Below are 14164 nucleotides of genomic sequence, written 5' to 3' on the forward strand. Positions count from 1 at the left end.
GTGTGTGTGTGTGTGTGTGTGTGTGTGTGTGTGTGTGTGTGTGTGTGTGTGTGTGTGTGTGTGTGTGTGTGTGCGCGCGTGTGCATGTGTGTGTGCATGTGTGCGTGTACGTGCGTGCGTGTGTGTGTGCGTGTGTGTGCGTGGTGCGCGTGTGTATATATGTGTATGTATATGTTACATTTATAGGCATATTTATTTATTTACATGATTCATGCTCTTGTGTATATATAGGCTAGGGGATCAATGACACTGTAGAGTAATGATCTAGATCTAATACAACGTTACCTGGCGCGCTGGTGCGCATATGCACGTAAAAGTAATCGATAGGTAGGTGGACGGCTCGCGGTACACCTGCATGAGGTTAACCTGATGTCAACGGGGACTGTAGATAACTGACGCTGTCACCGACGAGTGACACGTCACCAACCCTGAATAAATTACTTATACGTGATGCTGTTCTGTTATTGCGGAAACGATAAATTCGTGATGCGAAATCAGATGTTCAGAGATTGAGGATGAGAAGTGGGATAGAATAGGGAATGAATGAGGTGAGTGAGGTATAGAAGGATGTGCGAGAAATAACGAGAGTAACGGGGAAGACAGTGAGATAATAAAAGAAGGAATCCGGAACAATAGAGGTGTATGTTACGTATCATCTTTATTCTCTTCTTCATATTATTTTGCTTCCTATTTCCTATTTGTTTGTTTTTCTCATAATGTAATATGTATAATTCTCATATGTATAAGCCCTCGAGAATTTTAATGCTGCTTCCCTGCGCCGTTGTCATTTTTCTTCCCATCCAATGTTCCCCTCCACACGCACCAATCATACGATCTCCTATGTGTGACTAACCGCTACTAGTTCCCAATTCTCCATGTAATCGATTTTTCTGGTGATCAATTTTCCTCGTAAATAATTTACCGTGGTGGCCATATTTCCGGATACCGTCATGTTTGAACGCTGGCTATAGGAGCGGTGATGGATAGGTTCACATACAGCGCTTAATAACACGGATGGCTTTATAGCAAATAATAAAACAAGCAGACCAAGTTCAAACATGGGTTGGTTTACAGTCAAGCAAATAAGCAGCACTACGATGCCATTACATTATTGCCCTGTCTACAGTACTCATGTTTCTTTAAAATTGTTATCATATTTATACGAGCTCCAGGTTATCGTCCTTGCCACTTGCCACTATTATAGACTTTGCAAAGAGTTTCATCAACTTAAGTTAAACATGCGTTGGACGCGCCACATGGTGGCAACATGTCAACGTAGTGCTTTGTATGTGGTTTCTAGTGGTATACGGTGATAGCTCGGAAAAAAAATACGAAAATATATCTGTTTTATCCTGGCGGCTGATACCTTAGAAAAAATTAATCGGGGATGAAACAGGACATGAAATAAATCTATCGGCTACATGTGTGTTTGTGTGTGGGGTGCGTGCGTTTGTCTGTGTTTTGCGAGCGTGCGCGCGGGCGTGCGTGCGTGCATGCGTGTGCAAATGATATTCATAATTATTATAATAGTGTCATAAGAGATATCACGGTGTCATATTTTAATACATTTGCGGAAATTTACTGAATATATTTCATTAATTTACGTGATTTACGGACATTCATCGACATTTACGGACGTTTTTAGATATTTGCATATTTGCCAATGACAATGTCTCTTCACATTCGGGACGCATTCGACTTTTTCGCATTAATGCTTTAAATATAATAATCGTGAGGACAGTAAGCTCGTTGTTGTATAGAAGTTGCACAATGAACAGCGTAAACCCATTCAAACAATGGGGGGGGGGGGTTCATAAAAATACGAGAATAAATGTTAGATTACGGCGCGATAATGTGTAAATGCACGTGTGCCAAAATGGCACGAATGAAGCGCCAATGTGCAAAATCCAACCCTAGTTTAGAAGATCCCATTACTGCAGACATGCCCGTTGCGGCACAAATCCGAGAGAAGTTGGGGTCAGTGCAATGGAGAGAATGTTAAATGTAGAATATGCGGAGAAATGTGAATGTAGCTTCGCGTTAAAACGTTATTTTATTTCTAATTTAACATTGACGTTAGCATTTACTGCTCCATTGCAAAGCGAGCATAAATCACACATAGAAATACATGTGACAAACTAGTTAAAATTCAGCGAAATATACGCGCTCACAGAATTTAGTTATATCGACAGGGACATACGAGAGCAAACATACGATATCCGGTACCGTGCATTTAGCAGTGTTCTTCCTGAGAAAAGGATCAAAAAAAGATATTCAGAACACTATATACACGAAATAATGACATCGCAAACAATAGCAAAGGTAAAGTAATATACAATATAGTATATAGTATATATATATATATATTATATAGTGTATATAAAAATCTAATGTATGTAGTTATAATATATACGTTGGTTCTCCCACGACTGCTGCGCGACAGCGTTGAGCATTCTACTAGGAACTGGGCTGACTGCTGAAACGCTGCGCGCGCATACGAACGTACGTACATACAACTTGCGTCTGCACGGCGGCGGCGGTGGCGGCGGTGGCGGCGGCGGCGGCGGTGGCGGTGGCAGCAGCGTTCGGCATTGCGAATGAGTTCACGCGCGACTTCATCGTGGCATAACTCTCATGCGCGAATACCAGGATTAGAAATTATGCAAATGAGGGCAGCAATGTTCAGTTACAGCCACACTGTAAACGTCGCCATCAGGCTCTGGCCGATCTGTTGCCATGGTTACAACCATATCTTGGGGAGGAGGGCGAGTTTCCCCCCCCCAAATATTCACAATATTTGTTAGACTAATAGAAATTGCTGATGATGGTCGCGTAGCGGTTTCACCTTTACATATCTACGGTTTTACCTCCTGCATCCGTGGATTCAACGGGGGCGTATGAAAATGTTTATGTACTTCTTATTCTGGATGGGGTATTATTCTGAAGTTACCTATTGTGGATAATCGGATAGCGCATAGAAAGCTACAAGCCAGTATGGACCTGGTCGGAGGCATATCCGCCATTTCAGTTGAATATGTGTTTACTATAGGGTTTTTATAGTAGTGGTAATAGTTTTGTGCATACAAACGTGCGTGTTGTATGCGCACGTGTGCGTGTGGGCGTGCATGAGTGTAAGCGAAACATTACTGGTACAGTGAGATATCATCGATGCAGTTTCTGTGCAGTTTTCATGCAGAATTAAGTACGTGGGCACGCAATTAGTATTGGACACACACTCAATGGGCCAACCTAATATGTCGGCTTTACAGCAATTTTACCGTTAATCTACGAACCGTGTTGTCATGTAGAATATATGCCAATATCATAAGCTGTGAGCCGAGCGCTTCAATCTTTCACGTCCTTTATAAATGTCTGCAATGGTCTGCTCGAGCAATTATTGCCAAACTAATAAATTCCGTAGATTTAAAATTGGTCAAATCTTGATTGATTATAAATATTTGCTGAACTGTTTAAGGAAGCGTATGAACTAGTTGCGCATATATGAGACACGAGTGTTGCAACTTCTGAGACGTTACAGGCGGAGCGAATTAAGCTCATTTGCCTAAGCTTCTTTTGTATAGGTGTAATAGATGTCATATATTACAGAAATTTAATATTTTTCTAATACTTGTCGGCATGTCACACTAGCAATATTGATGCAGTGCCGCATCGAAAAAAAAACATGTATATACTTTACTATGTTGAATTGTATAAATACGCGATTGAGTACATGTGCGCGTGCGTACGTGCGTTCGTGAGTGTGTACGTGTGTGCGTTCGTGTGTGCATGCACTGCTTTCATAATGCCTTCTGCTCAATCTACTTCCCCTAGAAATCTGGACCATGTATTCTTAAACAGTCATTTAATGTTCTTTTCATATTCTTTGAATGAAAGCAATAATCAGGCTTCATTCTCAAACGGTAAAAGATTAAATGACATGGTCATCTATCCTTTCCGAGCAATTGAATTACTGAGCCTTCGCGCTTTCTCTCAGCAATTGATTCCTTCTCAATTTTATTTTGTATATCTGCCACAATCAATCAAGAGTCGGTGAAATATCTCTACGATTCATTCTTACTGAATTCGATCAGCGGCGCCACGGCAATTTATCACGCAATCTAATTCACTCATGAACATATTCGGACAAAAGCGTTTCGTTATTCAGCTCGGTGGATCGCATATAGTTTGTGCTGGCTGCTGCTTTGCACCCGATCCGTGGCTGATTGTGTGCGTCCGTGTAAACGGTATCCCCTGTACCGCATACATTGACGCGGATATCACTGTTTTCCTATGTGTTAGTTAAGCCGGTACTGCTGTCGTCGGTGGACTTTCAAGCTTTTAACGTGGCACTTCATACGTGCGTACACTTAGCACCGATATAGAGCAGAGAGTAACTGAGCCGCTGGGGGGTTATGGTAAACGGACAGACTTGCTGTGCTTACACGCGTGCGTGCTAAAACCTATCCACAAATCCCAAGTTATAAACCTGCGGAATAGGAGGTGGCGAAAAAAGCATAATCGAAATATGAATCTCGATATATATATCCCCACTACGCGAACTCTCTCTCTCTCTCTCTCTCTCTCTCTCTCTCTCTCTCTCGCTCGTTCGCTCCGTTTGTGTTTGTCTAGTCTCAGACTTCCTTACTTATATACTCCCTCTCCTCCCCGCGCGTTACGCGTACAGAGCGCCGTGCCATGTATATTTTTACTCAGCACCTCAGCGGGAAGGAAATAATGAGATAAATAGAACAAGAAAACTCGAGATCGGGCATTAGCGAGTGAACATGTGTACGTTCTCCGAAAGTCGATCCACGCGGCTTGGTGCGTGCACTACAACACTCTTCGAAAACTAAAATGCAGGTCATGCGGGCAGTTTCTACGCGTGTACGTACGTATGCATGCCCGCATGTTTCCGCGCCACCGATCTGTTCGTGAAACCCTGTACTCCACGCTCCATGCGTCACTCTGCACCAACAACTCTCCTGCAGAACTAATACCCACGTCGTGTTGCAGGCGCGGAAGACTCGGATTTCGAAGGAAAAATCAAGGACACGGTAGCATTTCCGCCAGTAGGCGAGCGGGCAGTTATTTCCATGCATTGGAAATGTGCGCTGTAGGAACGCGTTCTCTCTCCGAAATATCGCCGTAAGACTAGTTATACGTTCTATTCTTACACGGCGTGGCCCGATTCTGCCATCTTTGAACTGCACTCTCGAACCTGTAAGGCATCGAAACACGAAAACACGGTGGCCACTCAGTCGACCACGAAACCGATGAGAGCCATCTGACGAGTTACGGGGAAGGCTTGACCTCAAGTCCTCACCAGCATCTAACAGTAGCAGTAGGCAAGTAGCATCTAAGTACTCTCATGCGCTCTCATGAACGCGCCACCTCGTCGCGCGGGGTTTTCGACGTGAACTCCGTTGGATCAGGGAGCGGCAGATTTTTTTCCCGCACTTACACGTGAATGTTTTTACATAAATCTAGACGCACGATGCGGCTACAATCACGTAAGAGGCGCTGGAGATGCGAGCGCTGTAGGTAATGGTGTTTATACGATTTCTCCTAGGCTATCCTCTCGAGAGCTCAGCCGCTAAGATTTACTCAACACTGCGGTGCCGTGACATCACACGCACGGCCGACGCGCGCTACACATACGCGCACGCGCACACTTACGCACACACACAGGCTGGCAGGCACGCACGCACGCACGCAAGTCACACACATACGCCCCCCCCACACACACACCACATACGCATGTATGCACACACACACACACACACACACACCCTACACGCACGCACACGCCATACACACACAAGCACGCACGCAGCCACACACGCATGCACACGCACTCACGCGCGCACGCACATACACCCACCCACGCGCGCACGCACGCACGCACGCACGCACGCACGGGCGGGCGGGCACCCACGCATGTAAATGCAAGAAACATACTCACTCGGTCTGGTCGTTAACAAACATGATCTCGTCTCCCTCGAGCTTGAAGTCCTGTCCCTTCTTCGCCGTGCCGTTCTCGGTGCGGTACGTGAGCCGCACCCTGCCGCGTGCGCCGCTGTGCCGATTCACCTTGATCTTCGCCTGCCCGATCGACTCCACGATCTCGTACTGCGCCTGCTCGAACGTGAACACGCCATGATGGTCGTCGTCAAGGATCATGACGGTGGCGACGAACGGCATGACGAGCTTGGCGCGCGGCTGCGCCGCCAGTCCGTTCTGCATGAGCACGCCGTCGGGGTCGCCGACGCGCACGTTGGAGAGATGAACGTAGAAGTGCTCGTCCTCCTCGAACACCTCGTCGTCGACGATGTTGATGGGGATCGTCTTGCGTGACTCTCCCGGCTTGAAGACGAGCGTGCCCTCGGTGAACTCGTAGTCGGTGACGGCGTTCGCTGTCGCGTCCTCGGTCTTGTAGTCGACGTAGACGGTCGTGTCGGTCTCTCCGCCCTCGCGCGCCACGCTCAGCACGCACGTGCCGACGTTCTCGAAGACGGTGTAGTGCGCCGGGTCGAAGCAGACGCGGGTGAGGTGCTCATCCATCTCCTCCGTCTTCACCTCGGAGAGGTGGCCCTGATCGATCGCCTCTATCTTCTTCTTCGAGATGACGTTGCCGCCGCCGGTGAGCTTGCGCGTCGCCTGGATGCGGTAGAAGGCGCGCGACTTGGGGCCGCGGTTCATCACCTCGTAGTTGGCCATGTGCTGCAGCGTCTCCATGTCGGCGTCGGGATGCTTCTTGCGCAGCTCGCGCAGCACCTGGATGTACTCGCGCCGCGTCGTCTCGAACTCCTGCAGCTCCTCCCACTCGCGCGCCGACATCGTGTTCATCATCTCCGTCGGGATGTGGTCGATCTTGCCGTCGACGAGATCCAGCTCGGTCTCGGCGCCCTCTCCCGACAGCACGACGGCCTTGCCGCGGCTGCCGCGGTATCGCTTCGGGATAAACTTGCCGTAGAGCTTCTGGTCGGCGAAGTAGGCGGTGCCGACGATCAGCGGGAAGCAGAGAAGCGTGACGAGACCCTCCCAGATGTCGACGCGGCGCGGCGTGATGACGTCGATGATCAGGTAGAGCCAGATGTAGGCGAAGATGCTCCACGAGGCCGTGATGAAGAACACGTTGAGGTGCTTCTGTCGGCGCAGCTCCGACGACGGCACGACCCACACGCAGATGCCGAGGATGATGAAGAGGTTGAAGGCGGCCGAGCCGACGATCGTACCCGGTCCGAGGTCACCCGCCTTAAAATTGTTGCCGACGATCTCAATGACGGACAGCATGATCTCGGGAGCGGACGAGCCGAGCGCCATCAGAGTCAGGTTGGAGACGGTCTCGTTCCAGATGCGCACGTTCACAACCTGCTTGTCACCGTTCGGTCGCGCGATGGTCACCTGCTTCTCCTGCGACGTGATCACCTCGATGGCGGCCATGAAGCGGTCGGCGATGATTGACACGCCGAGGAACATGTAGGCGAGCGCGACGAAGTAGACGATGGCTCGCGCCGCCGAGTCGCCCGTAGAGAGATCAATCTGCGGCTCCCACACGGGCAGCATGAGGCCCGGCTTGCAGACGACGTCGGCGCCCGGGCACGTGCCGTTGATCAGTTTCTTCGCATCGCCGCCCGACGCCAGCGCGCACACGACGACGAGACACAGGAGCATTCGTTCCCGTCGACCCGCCATGTTTTCCAGCGGAGGGAAACGTTCGTAGGAAAAGTCTGCTGGGCGATTTTATAGGCGATTATAGTCCGTGAATTAAACCGGATATCTGAAAACGAATAATAACGCATTTAATCACATCAGCAGTTATAATCTCGATAATCGGATTCAGACTCATAGATACAACCTCGCCATCTTCGGTTACGGTTGTTGGCATCAGGGGTTCTGTACATAAACGCGCTGATTGAAAAGCACGCGGGAATCTGCGTTGCCATACGTTTCGCATCGACATCATGGCATCATCTTCATATAGATTACTGTAGTTGTTGATTGCCGGCTACACACTGCAGAGGGGCGTAATTACTGCAGCTGCAACACAAAGCCAGAGATGCCCATCACGCAGACTGTGACGTAATCGGCTAGCGTCGGTATTACCGGCGCACAGCGGCGCACCACACCTCCGTATAAACGTTGAGAGGTGCTGAACACGGGCAGTGTATGCTTCTTACATATTAAAATATTATACGAAACGTATATATTCATCTATAATAAATGCCGGGCGATGTATGTACAATGTACGTACGTGCGTGGATACACACAGACAGCGATGCGTGTTCCCGCCAATCATCCAATCAGCAATTACTGTTGTTTTAAACAGAGAACGCGGTTTTGCCAATCGTATTTGCACGATCCATTCCATACATCGACGAGAGGGGAGAGGAGAATTTGGGGGGGAGAGATGGGCAGTCAGGCAGAATTTTCCCGCACGCATACATGATGCAGGCATGCTTGTTGTACGCCTAGTGCGGCTACAGCATGAAAACAAGTCTGAAAGATTCTGAAGTCTGTTACAATCTGTGGCCATAAGAACGGATGTTTGCAAAAAGCTATGTTCATAAGAACCGTGATGCTTTTTCGCCCAGTATTATGCACGTGCAGTATACGTTCTCGTTCTGCGCCGATCGAGCATAAATGTAAACGCACAATTAACGCCTTCTGTACATGTTCGTAAAAACACATCGATGTTAACTATGGATTTCGGTACTACAAGCATTTCCACTTGCCCGCCATTAACATAATTCCGGACTTGAGTGATAAGGTTTTATTTAAATTTAACTAGTTATTCTTTCCTTGTTTAAGCTCATGTATGAAGGAGCATATGATTAACATATAACACACATTCTACAGAACAAATTGTCGCTAAATTTAAATTATTTAGTTCTCCCTTCGCTTTCACTTAGTTTAAAAGAAACTTGCACTAATTAAGACTATACGTTTATTTGTAATTTTGCTGCCAGACCGCTTGCCAATATCTTTATACCTAGTTGTCTTATGTATATAGATGAGTTCCATATAAGATTGTTACGTTGACGTATCTTACATCTGGCCTTCAAATCGTATATATATACTTCAAGTACCTCACGACTTTCGACTGTACAACATTTCATTCGGATAGCTCCACGCGCCGTGCGTTACTGGTTAGACTCGAGTAGGAATGGTTAGCATTCTGGCTTCTTACTTGTGGCACTCTGGACTTTCGACTGACATTTCAGTATTTCGATTACAACCTCGCGGTCAGTGATGCTGTGCCCTTAGGCAGGACACGGTATTCGTATTTTCTCAGAGAGGGGAGAGACTTTCATATGTCTCTAGTTGAAAGATCAGGCTCCTCCGTGTCTGTCTATTTACAAATTGACCTTAGGGAAGGCATGGTACCTGCTCCTCCTACCTCGCCAGAAACGGAGAAAGGGAAGTAAAGCAGCCTATCTCTATTATGGTGACTCTCACACTGCGTCATTACACGAGAAACCGCGGTCGATGCGCCACTATGATCGAGGTCAAATTTAGTACCCCCCCCCCACCCCACCACGCACCCATTACTGGGTCGTACCAAAGTTTCCGTAGAACTAAAAAAACGGGAAGCGCCGAGGCAATCCCAGGTTAACTGCACACCCTCGCCGTCTCTCACGCGGATTCTTGTTTTTCATCCGCCTGTGAAAGAAGACGCTAGTGAGACGGATCGAGTGCTTTAAATAGGACGCCCCTGCTGCGATTCCACTCAACTGGAACGCCAACCCTCCTGTACGTTTATATGTGGTCGAAGCTTCCCTACACATAGCTACGGGTTGACGCTGATCATACATTCGTTTTCGCTTATATCTATAGGGAAGACACGACTCGAGAGTATGGGCAGTGAAAGGTTAGCAGCTTTAGAAAAATGCTCCGTCGCTAGCTGTTCTCTGTTAATATAACTACTAATTTGTGTCTTCCCACTCGCTGTGGCTTCCTTCTTTGAGACTACTAACTGCTGCCTTCCCATACGCCGTTACTGTGCCTTCCCTAAATCTACAAACTTGTATTATCCAATACGGTCTGACTCATACTATTCTTGCTGTAGCTACGAGTCTTTTTTCCCACGCGCGCTGGCTTCCTTTTCTAAAGGTACAAACCGGTGTCTTCGCACACGTTTTGGCTGTTCTCACTCACACTCTAGCTATGTTCTCACTCACACTCTAGCTATGTTCTCACTCACACTCTAGCTATGTTCTCACTCACACTCTAGCTGTGTCCTCACACAACGCTGCTATCCTCTATGTTCTCATTCACACTCTACCTATGTTCTGCACACACGCTCTGAGGCTATGTTCTCACTTACACTGGGATATCAGCTATGTTCTCAACGCACAGCACTCCAGCTATGTCTCACCTCACGACTCTAGCTATGTTCCTCACTCGACCAGCTCTAGGCTATGTTCTCACTCACACTCTACGCTAGATGTTCGGGCCACTTACACCTGCTAGGCTATGCTTCATCGACTCACGCTCTATCTGTGCTCATAACACGGCTCTAGCTGTGCCCTTCCACTCACGCTCTATCTGTGTCTTCAAGCACACGGCTCTAGCTATGTTCTCAACTCACACTCTAGCTATGTTCTCACTCAACATCTCTAGCTATGTCTCACTCACACTCTAGCTATGTTCTCACTCACACGTCTAGCTATTTCTGCAGCTCACACATACTAGTTCTGCACTCTCAACACTCTAGCTTTATGTTCTCACTCACACTCATTAGCTATGTCTCACTCACAGCTCTACTATGTCTCACTTACAATCTATGCTAGTTCTCACTCACGGCTCTATCTGTTGGTTGCCTATCATACACGGCTCATACTGCTGCCCTCCACTCACGGACTCATCTGTGTCTTCGCACACGCTCTAGCTGCGGTTCTCACTCACGCTCTGGCTGTCGTCTGCGCCCACACGCTCTAGCTGTGCCCTCACTCAACGCTACTATCTTGTGTCCTCACACCACGCTCTTAAGGCTGCGTCCCCTCACTTCACGCTCATGGCTGTGCCTTCATACAGCTCTAGCTGTGTCCTAACTCAACGCCTTCTATACTGTGTCTTCACACAAACGCTCTAGCTGTGTCTCAACACAACGCTCTAGCTGTGCCCTCACGTCATTGCTCTATTTGTGTCCTCACACACAGCTCTAGCTGGGTCCTAACTCTACGCTCTATCTCGTGTCTTCACACACGCGTCTAGCTGTGCCCTCCACTCACCGCTCTAATTTGTGTCTTCCACACGCGCTCTAGCTGTGCCGCTCTACACACCTCTAGCCTGTGTCCTCACTCACGGCGTCTATCTGTGTCTTCCGCACACGCTCAGCTGCGTTTCTCACTCACGCTGCTGGCTGTCTCTTCGCCACACGCATCTAGCTGTGCCCAGTCACTCACGCTCTAATCTGTGTCTCAACGCACGCTCTAAGCTTGCGTCCTCACTCACAGCTCTGGGCTGTCGCTTCAATACACGCTTAGCGTGATGTCCTAAACTCACGCCTTCGTGTCTTCACACACGCTCTATCTGTTGCCCTCACACACGCTCTATCTTGTCTTCAGCACACCACTCTATCTGTGGCCTCACAGACGCTCTGGCTGTGGCCTTCATACACGCTCTAGCTGTGTCCTCACTCACGCTCTAGCTGTGGTCCTCAACACACGCTCGTATCTGTGTCGCTCACACACGGCTCTATCTGTGTTCTTCACACACGCTCTAGCGTGTCCCTCACTCACGCTCCTAGATCTGTGCCCTCACACCACCCGCTCTAGGCTGTGTCTTCAACACAGCCTCTATCTGGTCTTCACACACGCTCCCGTGGCTGTGCTTCACACTCTACTTTCACACAACAGCTCTAGCTGTGTTCACACACGCCTGCTGGTCTTCAGTCGGTCTTCACTCACGCTCTATCTGTGTGCCTCACTTCACGCTCATTATCTGTGTCTTCACCACACGCTCATCTGTGTCTCACTCAGCGGCGTCTATCTGTGTCCTCACACACGCTGCATAAATCTGTGTCTTCACACACGCTCTATCTGTGTCTTCACACACGCTCTATCTGTGTCTTCACTCACGCTCTAGCTGTGTCGTCACTCAAGCTTTGGCTCTGTGGCACGCACACACATTCCACTTCTTACACATCAGAAATTGTACGAATCTTTCCAATTTCCCGCAATCGACAACTTGCTTCTTTGATGTTGCCGCGCCGACGTGATAGCTGCTGTTTCACGCCGGAAGTAAGCTCGTACAGACACTGACATGCACGCAAGCGAGCCAACGTTTAATATCGGATTGTTTTGATCCATATCGACGTGAATGGTGGCAGTGTTAATTACCGTCAGCGTGCCAGCGCCCACACTAAAGATGAGTATTATACACTCCTGATGTCATCATCGGTACGGCTTTAATTCACGCGAGCACGTCGATTGCAAGATCTACCACGGCGCGCTGAAATCGTTTATTTTTTAATTGCCGCACGTTTATTTTAATGACACGGATAATTCGTCGTTATCGCTGTAGTGAGTATTTCACTTTTACGATGCACTACAGTGCGCTGTGGTAGTATATACAGTACACAGCCGGTTTTTCTGTGCGATGTTATTACAACCATGCGAACAATTAAGACCTGCTAAAGACGTTTATCTTCAGCAACTTTAACGAGATGGAGAAGAAAGTTGAATACAATTTCCTTCTATAGACACTTCACACTCTTTAGAAATTCGCCGTAATTTACTCGGACGATAATAGCAGTGCACATAGCAGCTACACTTGTACGCCATTTTACCTATTCAATTTTACAACGCGCTTTTAGAGCTGACGCACTGACAGTCGATATATGAATGAAATAACTCTCATGTCATACATGGCGTGCATTAGCGCCCACTATCCCTTGCAGTGCAGGTGTATTAGTAACACCATCCGCCCGACTTAACTTAGATGTTCCTCACTCTCAAGTTAGATCACTCTCTCATGCGATAACAGCTATCCACCTACGTTCACCACCCCCTCATACCATTAAAACTATCCCCCTCCTCCCACCATCCTCCTCTACGATAGCAACTATTACCCTCCCACCATCTTCCCCTACAATAACAACTATTACCCTTCTCCCACCATCCACCCCTACAATAACAACTATTACCCTCCCACCATCCACCCACACGACATCAAGAATAACCTGCGCTGACAATTTTGAAATTGTATAAGTTGTGACAAAATATAACCGTTTATTAATCTGTCTTGTAATTACACGATGTCTAATCATAATTGGTAATTGGTTCATCTTCCACGTAAAGCGTTAGCTTGTTTATGGTCGACATTATATTGATCGCCATACAATGGGTTCAATATGTAACAATAGGGTTTGTTATCAAGCACACTACTCTCATAAACAATTATACGAGCTTGTTAAATATTAACCTGTCGTAAACTTATAATGAAAGGAAAAAAATAATTGCCCCATATTCTATGAGACCAGCCCGTCATCTTTCTTTCCTACAAATTAATTCAGGATCCGAGTACTTCCCTAGGCAACGCAACATCAATATTACCATGCAATTTTCTCCCCGTTCTGCCATCAAGTAGCTCATCCTCACCACAGGCACTTGGAACGTCTCAAAAAAAGGTAAATAAACACGAAATGTACCAAAGTCTTAATGGCGTCTATACTCTATTTCGCCTATAATCACCTGTAAATGCCGGTCTAATGCTCATCTGCAACACACAAGTACACCGCACCGCTCGCCCTGGCTGCGTGCACAAAAACATGAATAAGTTATTCTTGTCATGTTGTTTGTGCACGCAGCACAGGGCGGCGGGCGGTGTACTGTGTGTTGCAGATGAGCATTAGACCTGCTTTACAGGTGATTATGGCGCAAACAGAGTATAGAGAAGCATTAAGACTTTGGTACATTTCGTGTTTATTTACCTTTTTTTTTTTTTATTGAGACGTTCCAAGTGCCTGTGATCCTCACAGCGCTCGCGCTGACATACGCGAGGGTATCTCGCGCGCGCTTCTCTCTCTCTCTCTCTCTCTCCAACACGCACACACACACACACACACACACACACACGACACACACACACACATCACCACACACACACACACACACACCACAAACACACCACACCACACACACACACACAGCACAACACA

General features: G+C 47.7%; 1 pseudogene; it reads right to left on the minus strand.

Annotated features, from left to right (window-relative positions):
* Positions 1–5958: 5958 nt before the first annotated feature.
* LOC106817593 overlaps positions 5959–14164 on the minus strand; it is a 12413-nt pseudogene continuing 4207 nt past the window's right edge.

This window comes from Priapulus caudatus, unplaced genomic scaffold, assembly GCF_000485595.1.
Source record: "Priapulus caudatus unplaced genomic scaffold, Priapulus_caudatus-5.0.1 Scaffold34, whole genome shotgun sequence".
In the NCBI taxonomy this organism is placed as follows: Eukaryota; Metazoa; Priapulida; class Priapulimorpha; order Priapulimorphida; family Priapulidae; genus Priapulus; species Priapulus caudatus.